This window comes from Euprymna scolopes, chromosome 24 (assembly GCF_053919585.1).
Source record: "Euprymna scolopes isolate OS-2025 chromosome 24, ASM5391958v1, whole genome shotgun sequence".
In the NCBI taxonomy this organism is placed as follows: domain Eukaryota; kingdom Metazoa; phylum Mollusca; class Cephalopoda; order Sepiida; family Sepiolidae; genus Euprymna; species Euprymna scolopes.
The window spans coordinates 491367-513752 of NC_136505.1; the positions used below are offsets into that span (position 1 = coordinate 491367).

Consider the following 22386-nt stretch of genomic DNA (forward strand, 5'->3'; position numbering starts at 1 on the left):
TGACACGAGTGCCACAGCGGTGGGTTGAGGCAATGAAAAAGAAAAACGGTCTTGACCCAGTGATAGGCGCGGTCCACACAGACGAGCGGGATGAGAGTCAAATCATGGCTATTCACAAAGATAGTGGACATCCGGGGGTGCGACGCACTACCTACTTTGTCAGGAGAAGATGTCCAACCACGACAAAAGCAACTGTCAGAACGGTCATACAAAAATGCGAGGAATGTCAGTCCATTGACCCAGCGCCAGTCAGGTGGGAAAAGGGAAAGCTTGAAGTTAACGAGAATTGGCAGAGAATTGGAATGGATATCATGCATTATGGCACCTTCCATTTTTTAACTCTAATAGACTATGGTCCATCGCGTTTCTCCATTTGGAGGAAATTGGCAAGGCAGGACTCGGCAAGCGTGATTCATCAGTTGGAGGCAGTGTTCCTCGAGCGTGGCGCGCCGCATGAACTCCTTTAAGACAATGACACAGCTTTCTGCAGCAATATGTTCCAAGAATTTGCACGTAAATGGGGAGTTCACTTGCGATTCCGTTGTGCATACGCTCCAGCTGGGAATGACATAGCGGAGCGATGTCACCGTACAGTGAAACGAATAGCGGCTAGAATGTGTTGTCCCATACAGGAGGCTGTCTACTGGTATAACATCACACCAAGAGACGACACATCTCCCTCCATTGCGCCTGCCAACAGGATTTATCAATACGAAGTTCGAGTAAAGGAGACCAATCTCGCAACTGCGTCCGCAGATCCCAAGAACAGCTTTTACCAGGTTGGAGATCGCGTATGGGTCAAAAGACCGCAAAATCGATGTACCACGAGGTTCGGCAAGGGTGAGGTGACCAAGGTGACCAGCCCTCAGTCGATTTTGGTGGACGGTGTGCCTCGTCACGTGAAGGATTTACACCCTCGCCATTATGTTGTTACATCGGAGGAAGAGGGAGACTCAGACAGTATGATGTCTTCTGAAAAGACAGAGAGTATGATGCAGGACGACGGAGAGGATTTTGAGCCATATAATGTACATACTGAAGAAGCGGAGGAAGGACCACCCGTCTTGCCTCTACGAAGGAGTACCCGACAGAGACGAATACTGCCCCCCTGCCCTGATTGTGAAACACCGCCTATGGAGCAGACTGGTGGCAATAATGGCGATGAGGAGGATGGCAGGGAGGAAGTGCTGCCTCCGGTTCTTCAGAGAAGTACCAGACAAAGACGACTGCCCCCCTGCCCCGTTTGTGATCATGAGATCAGGGGGGAGTGTAGCAGAAGTAGCAATAACTAAAATGAGGGGAAAAAGAGCTTACCTCGGGTACGTCTGTTGTGTCACCGGTTGGGGGGGGGGAAGAGAATTCCAAGATGGCGTCCAGGGGTTTTTATTAGCATTTACCCCATGCAACTCTCGGAAAATCACGTTTCTTTCTCATGTGATTATGCAAATGGATAATTCCCGGCCACTATAAAAGCAGGAGGCTAGAGACGAGTCGGCAGTGTCCTGCACATTGTGTGTGTGGGTGTTTCTGGCGATTGGAGTGTGTCTTCTTTTACCACGGTCATCACGGACAGGAATTCCCTCTCTTCTGGAGGTGGGCGATATTGACTATTTTGAAGTTGTACTGTTGGTGACAGAACATTTTTTTTTTTTTTTTTTTTTTGCCTACTACATTTTTGTTTCAGTCAGAGTGCTCTTTCTCAGCGGCGCTGACTTCTCAATCCCACCTTCCGACCTGGTATCTAAGTTCTTACAGTGAGAGAGAACTAAAGAAGCCTAAATGGGAGTGTAAGTGAAAGCCGATCGTCCTTCCAAAATAAGAAACAGCGTAATCAAAATAAAAGTAGAAAGTGATGTCATTGAATGTTTTTTAATAGAAAAAATAAAAATAAAGTGGGTTGTGAAAGACACAGATATTGATCCCAAACATGTTCACATTTCAGCTAAGCGAGAGAGTGAATTCGAGATATCTGTAGGTAGAAGTCGATAGAGTAAGGAACGTATCTTCGCCTTACACCGGTCAGTTTAAATCAAGTAATTGAGATTCATAGTTGCGAAACAAAACAATTAATGGTGGTCTTTTAGACGTTAAAATCTTAATACTTTTAATATTACGTATTTCCCCATTTTAAGAAAGCAGATAAAGATCAGATAAAAAGGTTAGTAGCATTTTGGTTGGTTTTGTTGTTGTCTTGCTTTTGTTATTTTAATTTAAAAAAATTTTTTTTTTGTTTTAAACTAAACTCAAACTCTATGAAGCAGTTTTTATTTTATTATTATTTGTGCTTCATCGAAGCATTTTATTATTATTTGTGCTTCATCGAAGCACAAATAATAATAAAATAAAAACTATTCAATATTTTTTCATATCTAATTTATCTGGAATCGAGTTGCAAATTCCGGTGCACCACAGCAGACGTTGTTATTTTTAAATAGTATTTAAGTTTTTTACGATATCTTGTGTTTGCTAAATTATTAGATGAAAATACAAAATAGTTAAAATAAAACGCCCTCATATTAATAGATTTCTAAATAAATAATAACGTTATTATTTCAGCACAATCCATATTCTGCATAAGTATCCAAATTTATTTGTATTTAATTTATTCGTTTGAAAAACGTTTGTTATTAATATAGACGAACACCTCGATTAAATGACACCGCCCCACCCCAGAATAGATTCTACTTTATTACGCGATTACGTGTAAACACACTTAACGAAAAGAAAAAAAAATATTACAAAAATCGATCATTATAGAATTTAAGTTATGAGATTAGTTTCGTATATATATATATATATATATATATATATATATATATATATATATATATATACATATATATATATATATGCGTGTGTGTGTGTGTTGCGTATAGCTAAACCCCCACCACTGCCCTCACTTGCCCTCTCCCCTTTCTATAGAACACTCCTATAAATGGAGGAGGACTATGTCTTGTAACATGGCCGCTCAATAAAGCTGCTATTATATTTTCACTTATGTGTCGTCTTCACTCTAATACTAACCCATGAACGTAACATGGTGGCAGCAGTGTTTATGGAATTAATAACATCCTAGGAGAACGACAAATCATCAAAGAACGTGTAAGCAGTATTACTTTTAGTTTTAACTTCTGGTATGTTTTCTTTTTAGTGGTTGGTCGCTCCAATTAATGGCTTCCCCTCGCCTCGTGGTCTCTGCTAATCTCTGTAGTCTGTTGTTATTATTGATATCGAGTTGCTGTCACAAGTGATTCTTGCCAAAACTTTTTTTTTCTGCCTCATTGCATTGATTAACTTTCAAAACAACACACTTCCGCCTCACGGCGATGTCCGCCGAAGAGAATATGACTGCTGCAACTAATACTGTTTCATTGACTAACGATATGTCCGGCTTACACATAAGGCCACCAGAACGACTCATATTTAGTGGGAATAAGGCAGACTCCTGGAAAATATTTTATAAACAATGGTCCAACTACTCGTTATTGACTGGTCTAGACCATAATCCACGAGAAATTCAGGTTGCCCTTCTGGAGAACTGCTTGGGCGATGACGCCATGAAAATATACCAGGGCATGCAGTTTGACACCCTGGAGATGGAGTGCATCATAGATGACATACTACAAGCACTGGAGGAGTATTCCATCGGAATTCTCAACAAAACCTATGAGAGATTTGCGTTCCGTCAGAGGAAACAGGGTGAGGGAGAGGCTTTCGACAAGTTCTACAATGATTTAAAAATACTGTCAAAGACAAGTAATTTTTGTACCTGGTGCAGTGACTCACTTCTGTGGGACCAGATTGTAGAAGGTGTCCGTGACCTATTAACCAAACAGGAGCTACTGAAGATACAGCACCTTACCCTACAGAAGAGTGTTGACATATGCAGAGCGGCTGAAATGGCTTCAACCCACAGTCAAGGAATGGGACTGGATACAGCCCAGGTGATGAGAGTATGTGAAACCAGTCAAATGAAAGAACCCGTCTCCAAAAGAGAATGTCTATTCTGCGGGTACGCACACGTGCCAAAGTGCAACAGATGCCCAGCCCATGGCAAATTGTGCCATGCATGAGAAGGGACATTTCGAATCCAAGTGTCCCAACAAAGACAGAATGACACGAAAACAGAGACAGAGCACACGAATGTATGAAAGCAAGAAACGTATTGCACCCCCACCACAAGTACACCAACTTCTCTTAACAGAGGAGGATGAAGAATACACCCACTGGGTGAATGCGATAAAACCCCAAAAAACAAAACAGGCAAAAGAAGCCAAGTGCGTTATGCTTCCGAACAAAAAAGAAGTTGTTTTCCAGATTGACACAGGGGCATCCATTAATACACTTCCTGAAAGGAGTGCAAAGAGGATGCAACCATGCAAAGGGGTTTTATCAATGTAGAATGGGTCTTTGATGAAGCCACTTGTTGTATGCCGAAGAAAGATAAGAAACCCCAAAATGCAGCAAGCCTACTCAGTGGAATTTGTAGTGTTTAGGGATGGAGATGATTGCCAGCCACTGCTTGGCCTGCGGGCAAGCGTACAAATGGGCCTGGTGGAGATAAAGCAGAAGAACTTCCATCGTATCGCAGCAGTCAATATAGAGGAAAGCTACAAGGAAGTGTTCGATGATCAACTGGGCAAGCTGCCGGGTGTTGCCACTCTCCAGCTCAAGCTAGACGCAATACTAACTATAATGCCCAATCGGAGAGTACCTATAGCTATACGCTCTGAACTGAAGAAGGAGTTAAGTCGACTAACCACATTAGGAGTGATCAGACCAGTAGGTAAACCCACTTCGTGGGTTAACCTACGTATCATAACAAGAAAAAAAACGGGACAATGAGAATATGCTTGGATCCTCATGAGCTCAACAAAGCACTCATGCGAGAGCACTACACCATACCAATCCTTAAGGACGTCCTTCATAACATGAGAGATGCAAAAGTATTTACAAAAGTGGACCTCTTATCAGGATATTGGCACGTTGAGCTCGATGATGCATCCAGTGACTTGACTAGCTTTCAGACATGCTTTGGCCGATATTGTTGGCGCCGGTTACCATTTGGCCTGAACTCCTCAGCAGAGATATTCCAAAGAAAGCTGAATGAACAATTCCAAAAATGCCTGGAGTTGTTATCATTGTAGATTACTTGGTAATCTATGGGAAAGACCAAGAAGAACATGACAGACAGCTCAACAAACTACTTCAGAAATGCCAAACAATAGGAGTTAAACTCAATCCAGAAAAACTGGAGACTGGACTAGACGCGATCACTTTCATGGGGCATTGCATCACTGAAGACGGCATTGGAGTCGACCCAGAAAAAATAAGGGTTATCACTGACATGCCAGCACCAGGAAACATTGAGACTCTCCGCAGATTCCTAGGTATGGTGAACTCCATAGGGAAATTTATTCTAAATCTTGCAACAGTAACAAAAATCCTCCAGAACCTCACTAAAAAGATGTCCCATGGTCATGGTCAGATTCCCAACAAACAGCTTTCGACACTATCAAAGGAGCAATCGTGAACTCACCCGTCCTTCCATACTACGACCCCCACAAGGAGCTGATTCTTGAGAATGATACATGTGAGTACGTGTTAGGAGCAGCGCTAATACAGGTTGACAAACCAATTGTATTTGTAAGTAGATCCCTATCAGATGCCGAACAAAGATATGCACAAATTGAGAAGGAGATGCTGGTAGTTGTATACAGCCTAAAGAAATTTTACCATTATACACATGGAAGAGAAGTAATAGTTTTGACTGACCACAAGCCGCTCGTCTCAATCAGCAAAAAGCCCTTATCAAAGGCACCAAACAACTACAGAACTTCCTGCTACGGGCCCAGCAATACAACTACACACTATGATATAAGCCAGGGAAAGATATCCCATTAGCAGATATGCTGTCACGAGCTCCAACAGGCAAGCCAGATTTGGAAGAAATAATGTCAGTGAATAATCTGACAATGCAGCCGATACAAGACCACAGGCTCGCAGAGATTCGCCAAAAGACAGTTGAGGACTCCAACATGAGAGCACTGGCAGAAGTAATCATTAACGGGTAGCCGCATATTAAGGAAAGCTTACCCAACTCTATCAAACTGTTCTTTGATTACAGAGATGAACTCACGGTACAAGATGGGCTAATACTGCGGGGACAGAGAATAATTATACCACATGCTATGCAGAGTGAGATGAAACAAAAAGCACATGCCGGCCACCTCGGCATAAATACATGTCTACGAAGAGCGAGAAACCTCATATTTTGGCCAGGAATGTCTAAAGAGTTTAGACAATCCATCGAAGCCTGTGGAACCTGTGCAACCTGTGCAACCTATGCAGACCGCCAGCCAGCAGAAGCACTAGCAGTGTCAGAAATTTCGTGAAAATAGTGAATAATTCCACCCCATCTTTCCAAGCTTATAACTCCTCGAAAAATGTAATTCAAGCCCTAATTTTTTTTTCAATTAAAGGAGCAAGGACCAAGGTTTTATTTAAAAAAACAAACAAAAAAAAAACAATGTGTTTTTTTTTTAAAAAAAGGTTTTAAACTTCGGACTTTACAGGTAAATTTCTAAAAAAGCGATTTTTTTTTGTTTTAAATTTGAATATATTATTTATTGACCTTTTCTCTTCAATTTGTGATATATAAAACTCCCCGACATAATTAATTATTTACTTTTTAATAGACATTTCAAAATGAGAGGCGTGAATTATTCGACCCCCTGTCTTTTCAAGCTTATAATTCCTCGAAAAATGTAATTCAAGCCCTAATTATTTTTTCAATTAAAGGAGCAAGGACCAAGGTTTCATTAAAAAAAAAAAAGACAAAAAAAAGACAAAAAAAAAACAATGTGTTCTTATAAAGTAAGGTTTTAAACTTCGGACTTTACAGGTAAATTTCTAAAAAAGCGACTTTTTTTTGTTTTAAATTTGAATATATTATTTATTGACCCTTTCTCTTCAATTTGTGCGACATAAATTAATTATTTACTTTTTAATAGACATTTCAAAATGGGTGACACTTGGGGGGGCGTGAATTAAAAAAAAAACGTTTGTCTAAAATATTATATTCGGTTTATTGGAAAGAACATAAAATTTCACATTGACCCTGAAAATATCGTAAAAATAGAATCAATAGAAAAATTTTGATAGATTTTTAAAGTTTAAAAATTGAAAAATATTGAGTTCGGAAAATTAATTACTGTTTTAAAAAAAAAATATTTCTATTACTTTTAAAACAACTGTAATAGTTTATTTTGGAAGTATAATCCATAAAGAAAATAAATAACCCACTTTTAACAGAGAAATTACGAGATTTTTATATTGTATTCGCAGTTTCGTGTTAGGGGTGTCAAAAATTCCTACAAAAATTCTGATACTGCTACAGAAGCACAGATCATAGCACCAGTGCCAGAAAGACCTTGGCAACAAGTAGCAGCAGACCTCCTATCATGGGGAGGAAACAACTATGTAATCACATTAGACAGACAGCAATTTCTTTGAAATTGACAAACTGGATACGCCCACACCAGAAGCCATGATTGAATGCATGAAAGCGCATTTCACACGCCATAGAATTCCATAGGTACTGACATTTGACAATGGTCCTCAATTTTCGTCTTATACATTCAGAAAATTTGAAAGGAAATGGCTATTCATACATGAGACAATATCGCCAGGCAACAGCCAAGCAAATGGTGATGCTGAAGCAGCAGTAAAAATCACCAAACGCCTCTTCCGGAAATGCAAAGCGTCAGAAGAAGATCCATTCCTGGGACTGTTGAACCTACACAACGCATCAGCTGAAAGACTAAGCACCAGCCCAGCACAAAGACTCTTTGGTAGAAGGACAAGATCAATGGCACCAGCTGTCAAATAAATCTCAAGCCCCGTTACCCACATTCAACTGATGAAACATGGAGGAAACAGGAGAGGAGGATTAGGCAGAATCAGATGGGAAAAGAGCTAAAAAGCCTCAACAAGGGATTTAATGTTAGAGTCCAATGATAATGTTCCTTACACAAGAGAGTGGAGGGAAGCAACGGTCTGAAAACGAATGACGAGTAGATGCTATGAAGTGGAAGCAAGAGACGGACAACAATACCACCGAAACAGGTGATTCCTGCGCAAAATGCCTGAGTCAAAACATATCTTCCCAGGATACCATCAAGCAAAACACACAACTGATGATCATCCTCAGTCCCAAATACAGCCTGACAATCCCATATTACAAAAAGAAAAGATTACACAGGAAAATGAACTGAAGAAAGCATTTGTGAAAGGAATGACAGCCAACAGCTGACCATGCGCTCAGGACGCATTATTCGAAAACCTGCACACTACAACAAATGAACAGTTCACCCTCCCCCATGTTGCCGTTCAAAACCATATCCCTACCCCTTCCCCTTTAGAAGAAAACAATGAACAAACACCCTCCCTGGCGGGGAGGGGGAGATGTTGTGTATAGCTAAACCCCCACCACTGCCCTCACTTGTCCTCTCCCCTTTCTATAGAACCCTCCTAAAAAAGAAGGAGTAATATGGCCACTCAATAAAGCCGCTATTATATTTTAACTTCTGTGTCGTCTTCACTATATATGGAGTTTTGTTGTTGATTTTTTTAAACGATATTAAGGTTAACGTCTCAGCCTCGGATATCCGGTGTTTTTCTTAGAAAGTCGCACATTTTTTATTTGGACGTATTTTTTATTTATTTATTTATTATTCTTTTTCAAAACAGTCATCTATGGACGTGCGTGTTTAGGAGTCCTACCTTTCTTCAGCATAGCTTGACTGTTGTTAGGATTCGAACCCCGGACCTTATGTATTTCAGTCCAGCGCCCTAACCATTATGCTATGATGCCATAGAAAATTTACTGTTTAGTTTTTATCGTTTATGTGTTTAAACCGGAAATCGGGATCATTTTACATATATATATATTATTGTAAAATGATCCCGATTTCCGGTTTATTCTTGTGTTTTAGGTCAGTTAACCAATTTTTGACACTTGTGTATTACTGTCAAGGAACCCCTTTTGGTTCACGTGTTCTCCCCCCCCCTATTTTTTTTTAATTTTTTATGTATTTATTTATTTATTTCAATTTTTTCAACGGATATTATCGAATGGACACTAATTTAACAGATTATCAAAAAATAAATAAATAAAGTCAATTTTTAAATATTTGTGAGAGATGCTCAGTTTCTAATGCCAAAATTCTAGTAAATTGAATCGATCACCCATTTTAGAATCAGTCGACGTTTTTAAGCAAATTTCGTCTTTTTAAGCAGGTTGACTATTTTTTTTTAATTTCTACTGAAATATGCTCTTATCCGATTATTTTAGGTGAATTTAGGCAAAAATGGCACCTGACAAAATGGCACGGTAAAAATGACAAAAGTGAATAACTAGGTTAAAATGGCACTTTGACAATAAAAAAATTAGGATCGTTCCGAAATTTGAACCGTTGGAGAAGTACAGGTTAAGCTCCTATTCTTCTGGGAAAAATTAGTTACTATTAAAGCTCTGGGTATTACACAGAATAGCACGAAACATATTTAAATAATGAGGTTATTATTCTTCTTATAGCGTAGCGTGAAGAAGAAATTAAGTGAATATTTTTTATCAGCATTTGGGTAGGCGGGGAGCTAGGCTTTCTTTTTTAAGATAAGAGCTAATAATCAAGGTCAATAATGCTTTCTGCTCGTTTGAGTAATCCTTTTAACGAACCAGTGTGAAAAGTATTAGTGGAGGTAAAGATAAGGAATATAACACTTAACTGATTGTATATGCACTCTCTTTCTTTCATCATAATTTATAACCCTAGCCAAGTCAGGAGTAACCGCCGCAGCAGAACTGATATTTATTATGCTTGTTTTCTTTTTATGTTTTTGTTTATGCTCAGAAAACTTGTAACTTTTACTAGCTGCTAAAAGACCCCTCATTAATATTAAACCCAAAACTACTAGTTCAGCTGGGGTGGAGGATTTTCTCAATAGAGAATGATTTTTTAAATAATAACCTCATTATTTAAATATGTTTCGTGCTATTCTGTGTAATACTCAGAGCTTTAATAATAACTAATTTTCTTTCTCAACAAAAAATGTTATAATTGCAAATTGGGGAAAAACATAAACAAACAAAAACAAAAGAATCGGTAATTTCATAAATATTGACAAAACAGAAGAGTACCTGATTCAAAGTTAGCAACAAACGGTGTTTGATCAGATTCAGCCCCTGATATTAAACTTTTTCAGTAATATAATTTCCGGCGAGTGTATCAATTTCCCACTCCAATTTTATTTATTTATTGAATTGTTAGGTGGAAGTACAGAATAGCTAAAACCTTCCCTCTCTTCAGGTTCTGCAGATTATTTAGAAAGCCACCCTTAACTTAGAGGCTCAATTATAGCTTAACAATAAAACAAAATACTGGAAGATACCTACCCAATAAACATCATAACATTTATTGAGTGAATTTCTACTTGGGTAACTTATTTTATTTATTTTTTTAAGTCATTATCAAGACTCCAAAGATATAACCATATTTTTCTTGTTCTCACATAACGCTCGACACTCAGTTTGTAAACCAATTTTTCTATATTTCAGCAGTATAACATTTTTTTAAGTAAAAATCTTTTTGGTGCAAGAAAATTAAAAGCAGTGGCCACCAGCAATTAAATCATTGAATTACGTTTCCATTTTCAAGACTTAACAAATTGAATTAAGGTAAATATGACAGCGGTAAAATTTTATTTAGGCTTCCTTTCAGATTATTATATATAAATATTTATTATAAAATAATTACTAAATAAAACATTATAAGTTTTCTTTTCTGTGCTTTTATTTAGAATTTCTTTCAGATTATTGTATATAAATATCTATTATAAAATAATTCTTAAATAAAACATAATTTTTCTTTTGTGTGCTCTACACTATTTGAACCTAACCAAACTGATTTTTTCCGAACTCAAGCTAAGGGCTTACTCCTATTTTAAACTAGTGAAACAGGGACTTAGCTAGCATTTCTCGAACGAATTTTTTTTATTGTCAAATTGCCTTTTTTACCTAGTTATTCACTTTGCCATTTTTACTGGTGCCATTTTTGCTGGTATCATTTTTACCGTGCTATTTTCCGGTGCCATTTTTACCGAGCACGGTTTTAGGTATGACGCTAATTTTCGACACTAATAAAAAATACAACTAAACATTAGTAAAATGAAATTAATTCATCGTAATTTTGCTCTATATTGTGAGAAATTCCATAACCAATGCCATTTTGTCTGCCCATCTAACATGATTTGCTAGACGGTCTTTGATTGGTTCAATTTGAATGGGCCAGTTTGGTGCCGATTTGTGTTACATGTGCGTTATTTTTCAGTCTGACAAATGAACACAGAACGGTAAAGACTCACACAGCGGTGCTCTGTTATAGAGTGCCAGGATTTTACCTTCATTGGACATCATGCAGTGGGTGGACGAGGGACATTTCTCTAAATATAGAAACAACATAATTGCTGAACTTATTTTACCAAAAGAGGATATTCTACAGTGTTTGGCTTGATATATTTGATTATGGGAAATTATTCCTATTTCTTCCAGAGACCACGAGGTCTTGAAATATGCCATATCGGACGACAACATTCCCGCTGTGTTCAACCATGTACAATATGGATCCTTCTAAAAGGAAACCTGAACTAACATTCCAACAGAGGAATCTTAGTTAACGGCTCCATTGCAATGGATAGCAAATTCAGCCACTGTTTTTGCAAGGACTTACCGTGACCAAAGAACTTTCATTTTTGATACATCTTGAATAAAATTTGAGCTAAAGGTATGGCTTTGTTTGTGAAGTTTCATTTGCTATCTGCAGGGAGGAAATTGGGTGTGTAGGGAAGAAATTTCTTACAATATTAAAGAAAAAGGATCAGGGTTTAAATCATATAAAAACATTATATATTTTACAGTCTATAGAACCGGTGTAATTTAAGCTGAACATCACAAAATAGCAAAACCTTAAGAAATGACAAAAAAACAAAAACAATGGCCGCAAATTTTTCATAGATACAAGAAAAAAAGCCAAATCAAACATTAAAAACATAACTGCTAAATCTTTATGGGAAACCTATTTTCAATTCAAAATTTTTGTATGGAATTATAAACTAAAAGTAACTCTTTCTTAATAGTAACAGATTTTACAACCAGCTGTGCAGAAACAAATTTAATTAACTCTGAACTCAATTGTTTCAGTTACTTCGTTTAGAAATTATATATTTGTTATAACTGAAGATGGTTCATTAATAAATTTACAAATTATATAATTAATAAATTCTAACTTTACTTAAGAATTATGTATTCCAAGAAACAGTGAAAATGGAAAAATAAAATTTGAATTTTTCATAACATGTTAAAGAAAATAATTTGCCACCAAGACAAAGGATTTTTTGACTAAATTTTCGGAATTTCGTTCTGGTAGTATAGAAGCGCCAATTAACTTTATCGGAAACTTTATTAATATCCTATAAGTCTTTATTGCTCATTAAAAGAAGTCTTTATTTAAAGATGTTTGCACCTATATCATACTTAATGTACACTCTTCTTCTTCCTCATCAGTATGAGTATAATAATAAACTATATTATAAAAATATATTATAAAAATATTTTCATAACTACTTACTCCACCATTAAAATTTTGTTTTGACCATCTATATTCCATAAATGAGTAATATTCCTACGTACAATTTTACCGCTTAATATATCACCCATTTTTATAGAGGCATTAGGAAATGTAGTGGTGATTACGAATTTGGGAAGATTCGTCCATTTTTTTCTAGGTAGAAACATTGAGCCATTATTGAACAAATATCGAATGAAAATATATTTCATTACCGTTCTGGAAGGATATAATGTTTTTAAAAGAGACTACAGCACCCCTAATATTAAAAACAATATTTTCTTATTTACTATTGTTTTAAAAAGAATAAATTGATTTTTCTATCTAGCTGGGTAAGTTTTTAGTGTTTTAACTTATTTTAAAACGTTTACTCAGTTCAAAAAACAAGTAGTGTCGAGTGTTAAGTGAGAACAAGAAAAATATCCGACGTGAGAGGATCACATCTTGGAAGTATCGATGAATATATTTAGTTTTACACGTTTTTAAAACGATTTTAAAATGTTTTAATAGAAAATTGTATCCAGGGTAAAGTTTATTTTGGTCTTCATCGTTCGAATTGTTGTCTCCCCCTTATTTATACATTTTAGCCGAGTAAAACTCGATTAGTCATAAAATGTGAATTTCTTAGTAAAATGAAAAAGTACTTGATTAATTTACATGATGCTTTAATAGAACATCTTCGTTTCGTCGAGTGTTACGTGAGAACAAGAAAAATGTTCGACATGAGAGAATCACATCTTAGAGGTCTCGATAATCGCTAAAAAATAGAAAATTGGAGAAAATACTGAGGGAGTTATGGTTTTAAAAAGAGACCTCATCTCCACAAAATAAATTTTAATATTTTAAAAATATAATTTAGAAAGATAAAAAAAAGGTAAAAAAAAACTATATCTCCCACAAGAACAAAGCAAACAACAAAAAAATGAAAGTAAAAAGACTCTTGAATAACGGGAATAGAGTTTTCAATAAAATTGAGGAATACATTTCTTTATTGATTACTTTTTCTTAATGATTAAACAATTTTGAAGTAAAAATATTTAAAAAAATAAACGAGAGATTTTCAACACATATCCCAAAATTTTTTTAGCTTTTTATTTATAGTTAATTACTTCTATTTTTTTGTGTTTAGGCATTACATTTTCTAATTTATAACTATATTTTTTGAACTATTAAAAAATGCTTGGAAAAATCAATTTACCTTTTTTAAAACAACAGTAAATAAGTAAAAATATGTTAAAAATATATTATAGGGGAGTAGCCTTTTTGAATCGAATAAATGCTTTAAAATAAGTTCAAACACTAAAACTTATCCAGCTAGGTGGAAAACGAATACTTAAAAAATCGATTTTATCCTTTTTGAAGCAACAGTATATAAGTCAAATATATTTTTTATGGAGTGTGTAGTCTCTTAAAAATGATATCTCCTTCAAGAACGGTCATAAAATATATTTTTAATCGATATTTATTCAATAATGGCTAATTTTCCTAATTAACAAAAACTGACGAATGTTCCATGGAAACTTTTTGGTAGACGAATCTTCTGAGTACTGGTGATTACTTTAGAAGGACGGCTTGGATATCTTCGTTTAATATTTTTAATTCATTTACTAATAATTATCTGTTTTCAGAAATAATCGCTCATCTTGTTTTGCTATGTTTTTGTCTTATGCTTTATATTTTTATTTAGCTTTGGCCTACTGTGTGGAATAATTATACTAAGTGATTTGCTTAATACACTGTCGCGGCATGTATAAATAAATTCTAGCATCCTATTTCTTTAAACTTTGATTATATTACTAATAGTTAAGACATGAATATTTGCAGAGGATTTTTTTCTTGCTGAAAACTCACCAAACACTTTTTGACCCTATAGTTTGCTGCCTAGCAGAATTCAGAGCTGTCTCTCTTAAATTATCATAGTATTCAAGTAAATTGTTTTAAATACTGCCTTTGGAGAACTTCGATGATAGTTTCCAAGCACGCCTCCATTATTGATACAAATACCTCACAATTTAAGGGAAATCTCATCACCTCAATTTTTTGATCTTATATAAGATCCCCCAAAGAAATCAGAAGTGCAATTTAACACTTCTACAGGATTCTTCTTTAGTTCTGCTATCCTATTTACTACATCGCTAACTATATCAATCCAATTTCTGATACTCTGCTGCTGTTTCAGTGAGATGTAAATCGTGGACATCCACGGTTCGGAAAGCAGCTTATCGATAATAGTAAGTAATTGTAATTCCATTATACCTATGTCACTTCCAAAGGCAATTTCTTATTGTTTGGCCAATTTATTACTAGTCCTGACTAAACATTTTACAATATCTAAAAGTCTTTTTATATTAACAAAACATATATAGGCCAAATGAAAGATCATGTTATTCTATTTTTTCAACAAATGGAATAAATGTTGCTGTAAATCCTAACGATTTCAAATAGATTTAAAACCTTTAACGCTCCCTTTTTTATGGCTGTATCTTAAAGAATTCACGTTTGTAATCATACTATAAGCTACACATGAAGAAGATTTAGATATTTCTTTAGCACGACTGTCCTTACCATCATGAATCTTTTTAGAAATAAGCTTGGAAATCGTCTTTAAACTAACTAAAAAAAACTAGTATTTACTTTGAAATGATTCTTTTTCTGAATGGTTTTGTTTTTAATAGAATATATTAAAATCAAACTATATTTTTTTATCTTTACTTTTATGTATATATATATATATTTCAGTATGGTTTTATACAAAAATATATGTTAAAAGTTTACAATAAAAATAGTCTTTACTTTAAATGTGTTTTATATTTTTAATTAAAAAAATATTTCTTGATGTCACATATTTTATTTAAAAAATTAGGTAAAAGTTTAAAATTAAATTGGAATTATATAAGTATTAGTCAGAAAGGACTGCTCCCATGTAGTTACTGGCAAGACTTCTAAACAGGAAGCGGAAATCAAAATGAAATAAGTTTATTTAATACTAGCAGATGTACCTGGCGTTGGCCGGTATGAAAAATAGCGAGAAATTTCTTAAAAAATGAAAAAATAGGGAAAGAAACTGTTTTCCATGTGACTGAATATTTTATATACCAAATTTCAAGTCTGTAGATCCAAAATTTGTTGAGTATATAGGTTAAGAGTTATCCTCGCATGCACACACCTTTTCACTTTTATAGATATATAGAGAAAGAAAAACAACCTTGGTCAGAATTAATCTATTTTTTTCATATTATTTTTGTGTGTATGGGGAGTTATAGTACAGTGTTTTAACTGATTTATTCAATTTTTAGTGGAATGTTTAATCTACATTGTCACCACAAAACCTGATGTGGAATCAGTACAATTGGTGTTACTCATTATTTCAACTAATAAGAGTCAGGGGTTTTCCCTTGGCACAAAAGCTAATAGTCTTGACTACTATTGAAATAGCGTTTCCCCTGTTGACTGAGGAATAACTGATGTCCTGTGAAGTTCTCGGCGGGCCACCCTCCCAGGCTTTTGGTTTCCGTCTTTCAGGATGAGCAAGTGTATTATTTACTGCCTGAAGCACCTCTACCAGGGAAGGTCGACAGGGCTGCCTAAGTAATTTTCAATAGGTTAGAGTACCCTCCCCCATTTAAGAGTGCAAGCTTGACTCCTCTCAACATTCCAACCTTGTGTCACATCTTCTTGTTTTAGAAAGGAAGTAAAGTTCAGACTACTAGTGTACTAACATGGATTTAAGATTAGTTCTGAGCTTAATGAAGCGAATGTTTTTTCCTCTTGTTTTTTTTTTCTTTTCAATTTTTGTACCCGAAAAAGAAAAACGTGCAAAGAAAACAAAATAGACTTTAATTCACTTTCTTACGTTGTGTTTATATTTATCTTCTAAACAAAGGGGGGGGGCAAATCAATGGTCAGCTACCTTGACTATTCACAGAAAATAAGTACATAACCGGATTATTTTACTCACAATTATGAATTATAATGAATTAAATTGCTTATAACTTCTTTTAAATGAAAATAGGTTCATAAACGAGTAATAAATTGTTTTTGACAAACTTTAATCCGAAATACGTTATTTTTCATTAAATTTCCGTGTTTTCTTTTGAAACAGTTATTATCGCCAGTATTTACGTTCGCACAATATTTAGCAAACTGTTTTTTTAATGATAATTAAAAAAATACAAAAGCACGTCTTTAAAATTATATCTGATCTAGGTGTTTTTTAAAGGAAATATAATTCGGAAATTAGTCTGAAACTATTTGTAGCCATAAATATCGATTATTAGCAACGTAGCTATATTGTTTATTAGCAGAGAGTAAGTTATTTTTCATAACAAGTTACTATACAAGATGGCAACTTTGCTTAGAACCCATATTTACGGTAAAAAAATGAGCAGATAAACCAAAATAAATTGTTTCTAATTTCTTAACTATATTTCCTTTAAAATAATTTATATCACCAATAGTAACGTCTATCATTAATTGTTTAATGGTTCATCTATGTTTACAAAGGCACGAGGTTTGAGTCACATGAAATATATTGTCATGTTAAACTCGTAAGTTTCAGTGGCTTGCATAATTTAGGTGCTGAATCTACACTTGATTCAAATATTATCAGATAAAAACGATCAAAAGCAAATACCAAAGAGAAATGTTATGCAATTTTAGATACAGATAAACAAAAAATCTTCATTATGATAATATTATTTAAAAATATCCCTTCCTCTCTAATGAAAACGATGTATATTCATTTCTATATAAATAAATATCCGTTCTGTCACACAAATATTAGCTGGTAAAACACTGGCGAAACCATTTCAAGAGTTCAGAGTAAAGAGAGAAAGCAAATAGTAAGTCTGACATGAAATGAATTCAGAAAGAAATTATTCTACTTCCATAATTAGACGCTTTCTTTTTCTATATAGAAAATTGTTTTTCTTTCTTTTACATTTTTAAACTTTATATTTTAGATGCTTTTTCTTCGATTGAGACGTTATTTTATATGAATATGAATATTAATATGTTTTTGAAGTTTTGTGGATAAGGATTGATAATTCGTATTATTTGGATTATTCAGACTACCTATCTTTAGTATTATTTTCATGTTTCAGTCGATGTAACTTCCGACTTTCTTCAGGTCTATTTTGTCAAACTCGGTAATATTTCTGTTGAACTTGGGAATCAGCATAGAACAAAAACATCCTATGGATTAAATAAAAGGTTCTATTCGTAATTCTGTGCAGATTCCTGAGTTCAACAAAAGATTCATGAGTTCAACAAGATACACCTGAAAGGTAGGAGGTTACATCGACTGCAACGTTGTGAAAATTATATTCAAAATGAGAACAGTAGTCCAAAGAATCAACACAATGCAAATAATAGTGCTAAAATGAACAAAGCATAATTTTTTTGCACTGTTTATGGATTAATTTTTGATTTATGTTACTCTAAACCATAATTTTTGCCACATCATCGTAAATTTTTTTTAAAAATTACACTCAAGATGAGAATAGTAGTTCAAATAATATGAATATTAGTTCTAAAACTGGGGAAGCATACATTGTTTTCTGATGTTTTTGGTTAATCTTTAATTCATATTACTTGACCATTATGTTTATTATTCCTTTTTATCTTTGTTCTCAGGGATTAATTGATGAGGATACAAGCATATAAATACAGCCATAAGGTGTGGAGAAATATCATTTTAAAGAATAACATGGCTACTAAGATTAAACCCGACAGAACTAAAAAAGATGTAAACAAACCAGTAAAGGCAAAACCCCATCATTGCGAAACTTGTGGACTTTCATTTACAATAAAATCTAAACTAAAAATACACTCAAGGAAACACACTGGTGAAAAACCTTATTGCTGTGAAGTGTGCGGTTGTGCCTTTGCAGTGAGTTTTACGTTAAAAAAGCATCTACTAACACACACAGGAGAAAAACCATATTCTTGTGAAGTGTGCACGTCCGCATTTACTAGTAGTTCAGCTCTGAAAGATCACGTTCGCAAACATACAGGAGAGAAACCCTATGCCTGTGACCTCTGTGGATATGTGTTCTCTAGGATTTCGAATTTAAAACTTCACAAACAAAGACACACCGGATACCGACCATTTTCTTGTGAACTCTGTAAACTGTCGTTCTGTCAAAATGCACTGCTCAAACAACATATGCTTACACACACAGGAGAGAAACGATTTACTTGTGAGATTTGCAAATCATCTTTTGCACGACGCTACCATTTGAAGCTACACACACGCATCCACACTGGTGAGAAACCTTACAGGTGTGAAGTCTGCGATCGGGCATTCTATAGCAGTTCAAATCTAAAAGAACATATGCGAAAACACACTGGAGAGAAACCATATTCTTGCAAGATTTGTGGATCAGCATTTTCAGTGAGTTCAACATTAAAACGCCACATGAAACGGACTCATAAAAATGGAATCTCCTGCAAAGTTTGCGCCTCTAAATTTACCGATTCTTCTCTTTTGAATCAGCATATGCTAACACATCGTGGCGAAAAAGTCATTCTCGTGTGACAGGTGTGGTTCTGATGACTCAAACAGTTCTGTCTTGCAAATACATGCCAGAATATTGACAGAAGAGAAGCTTCTTCATTGTGAAGTGTGCGGGTTTGCATTCTCAAAGAACCCAGAAGCTGTTTAATAATTCGGCACATATCATAACATAATACAAGATTAATCCTTGTACCTTCCTGGGCAGAATAGGCACTGCAATTAATGTTCATCAATGACCGACTAGTGGGTCATTACCGTCCTTACATTTTCTCATCGAAAGATCAGATATGAGTTTGTTACTAGCGTATACAAAAAACCTACTTTTACAGGTCAATGTGTTAGCTGGGATTCGTTTTTCTTCAAAACTAGAAAAATGAATTTGATTATAACAATAGTATATCAGATTTTGTTTATTTGCTCTACTACTAAACTAAATGCTGAACTTCAATGTATAACTGAAATTCTTTCCGCCAATGGTTATCTTTTAAACACCATTAAAAATGTACGAAGGATAAAATCGTTGCTTGTCAAGATTTGACATTTTTAGGCCCTCAAAATGTTCTGTTCATGTAAAGCTCTCATGAATTGATGTTAAAAATATTCACATAAAATTCCTGAAACCCTTTGCATTGTTTCTATGCAACTTATGTTCAAAAAGTTTTTAGGGGTAAAAGCACTTCCCCTCCTTTCAGAAGGATGGTGTACCTCAACTCAATATAATACTGTCGTTAACCGCTTTAATGATCAGTGCAATATTTACTGTATGTGGTGCACCATCCAGCACTTTAATATGAGAATTTTCCAACATATTTCGCCTTCAATATAAAGGCAAAGACAATTGCCCAATCACGGTATTCACATGACGCATGTACATAATTATATATATATATCAGGCTGTTGCTGCTTCATAAAACATTTTGCTTTAAAACATGTTTTGATATTTGGCAAAGTGTTATATATCATTAGAAAGCACGTATTCTGGTATACAAAATAATGGTCATCGTTTTGTGCTCATAGAATTTTTTCTTGTTTTTAGAATAGTCAAAATGATTATCAAGTAGATAAAATCACATTTTCGACACCTCCTTTTTTTTCGCCTTTAATCGAGGCCAAAAAGTGAGTGAAGTGACCAAGGATATTTGTGCCGTATATGGAGAAAACGCTATAGTTGAGAGAACTGTTCAAGATTGGTTTACCAGATTCAAACATGGTAATGTTTACCTTAATGATGTCCCTCGTTCCAGAAGACCAGTCAAGATAGACGAAGACTAACTCAGGGTTGTTTTGAAGGTAGATGGCCATTAGACATGTAAAGAACTGGTTTAAAAGATGAAGTGTGATTTTGCGACAATTTTACGCCACTTTCAGTCGATGGGATTTACGCAAAAACTTGGAATTTGCGTCCTTACTTTTGCAGTTAAAATTCTTTGGTTTTCTTATAAAAAAACGTCGGGAACTTGCAACAACCTAATATATATATATATATATATATATATATATATATATATATACATAATTATCTATTGACACATGTTTTACCACTTTATGGTTCATTACCGTGGCTGTTTCTAGCGAGTGGCTAAAATCTCTACCCTTACCATTGCGCCATGGAAACTCTCAAGTGGAAGATGGTATATTGAACATACATGTTATCAGTTATTGTTTTATCGTTTTGGTGTTTTATGCAATTTTGAAAAGTGGACATTTCCAATGTGATTTTACAGATAGGCATTGCCTAAGGAGAAACGTTGTTCTATCTCATCATTGTGATCCCCTCATGTGAGGAGCGTCTAGATTTATAACATAACCACGGACTTTGTCTTGCCATTTTATAGCTCATCATTTTTCTGATTCTAGCAGGATATGAAACTGGGACCACAGTGGCCCTTACTACTGTACCACAAAAGTTGCTAACATAGAAGGGTATATATCACAGTTATATTATCATCTTTTGGTGTTTTTATGATATTGACAAACGAACATATCTAACTATCTTATATAGATACAGATATTTTGTTCATTTAACATATATCGTGTAATATGACAACCAAATTAACATTTTTTTTATTCAAAAATCTTTTATTTATGTATACTGTATAACTAGAAAAATATGAATTGAACATGGGAACCGGTGCTTAATAATCTAAATAAAACCGTTCATATGATCAATATGATCGAATATCAGGAAATGTTTTTCCACATTCATGTAAATACTAATATAATCATAATTTCAACGGATTTCTTGGTTTGTGATCTTTCAGTGATTAGAGAATTTTTTTTTACAAAAGAGTCACCACTTATCAAGGCCCAGAGGCCATTCGTGGATAAGGGTTAATGAGTGTCCAGTAGTCAACGAGAAAATGTTGTAGTAATCGTTAGTAGTGGGAATTGGGTAAATTGGATTACTTAAGGGGATGGCTCATCAACAACTTGTTCATGTTGGACTTGAAGATAACCATATTGTAGTCAGTTGGAAAGAAGGTAAATGGAACAGAGTTACACAGGCATGCAGTTCTAAGAAAGAAGCTTTGATCATGGAATCTACGTTTAGATTAAGGCACAGATAAAGAATGGAGGAAATTATTGATAGGGTTTCAGATAGACAAGTGTTTTGTGAAAGTTAGGCAAGGGGAGCCATAAATTGTAGCTCAGGCGACCACTTGCCATGATAATAACGATAAAGCAGAGACAGGCTCGCAACATCTCTTCTGTGGAAAAGAGGTTGCAGGGAAGAGAAAAGAGCATTCCCCACCAGGCTACAAAGTCTGTTGAACTCTGCCAAAGCAGGATAAGCTGTTTCTAGCAGCTCTTTCCCAGATGTGGCAACAGTACTCCATCCTTTGACGTACTTGGCTCTTATACAGATGGAGAAATGCATCAGCAATGAGATATCTACTGGAGTGGTAGAACGATCCCACCATTTTTCCAGTAGCCTTGGCAATGGATCTCATGTACGTGTTCCATCTCAGATCAGGAGTAAAGAATTTTTTTAACTCCAGATTCTCCTCTTATAAGTGGGCATCAAGTACCAGTTTTTGTCTTATGTGCAACTCGAGCAAGGGTCTTAATTAAATCTTCCAGCCCATTAGTGAACACTTTATACCTACATTTCCATAAAATATATTTATCATTTTTATTTAAAATAGAATTATAAGTTTTACGGGCCCACATTTTAATATACACAGG

General features: G+C 34.9%; 1 long non-coding RNA gene across 2 annotated transcripts; it reads left to right on the top strand.

Moving 5' to 3' along the window:
• The first annotated feature begins 952 nt into the window (after positions 1 to 952).
• On the top strand, positions 953 to 21389 carry LOC145246555 (uncharacterized). 2 transcript variants are annotated; one of them, XR_013863131.1, is made up of 3 exons: positions 1699 to 2158; positions 11612 to 11843; positions 18318 to 21389. It is a non-coding gene; the product is annotated as an uncharacterized LOC145246555 (long non-coding RNA). The 2 variants fall into 2 exon arrangements; XR_013863130.1 differs by lacking the exon at positions 11612 to 11843 and having other exon boundaries at positions 953 to 2158.
• The last annotated feature ends 997 nt before the right edge of the window (positions 21390 to 22386 follow it).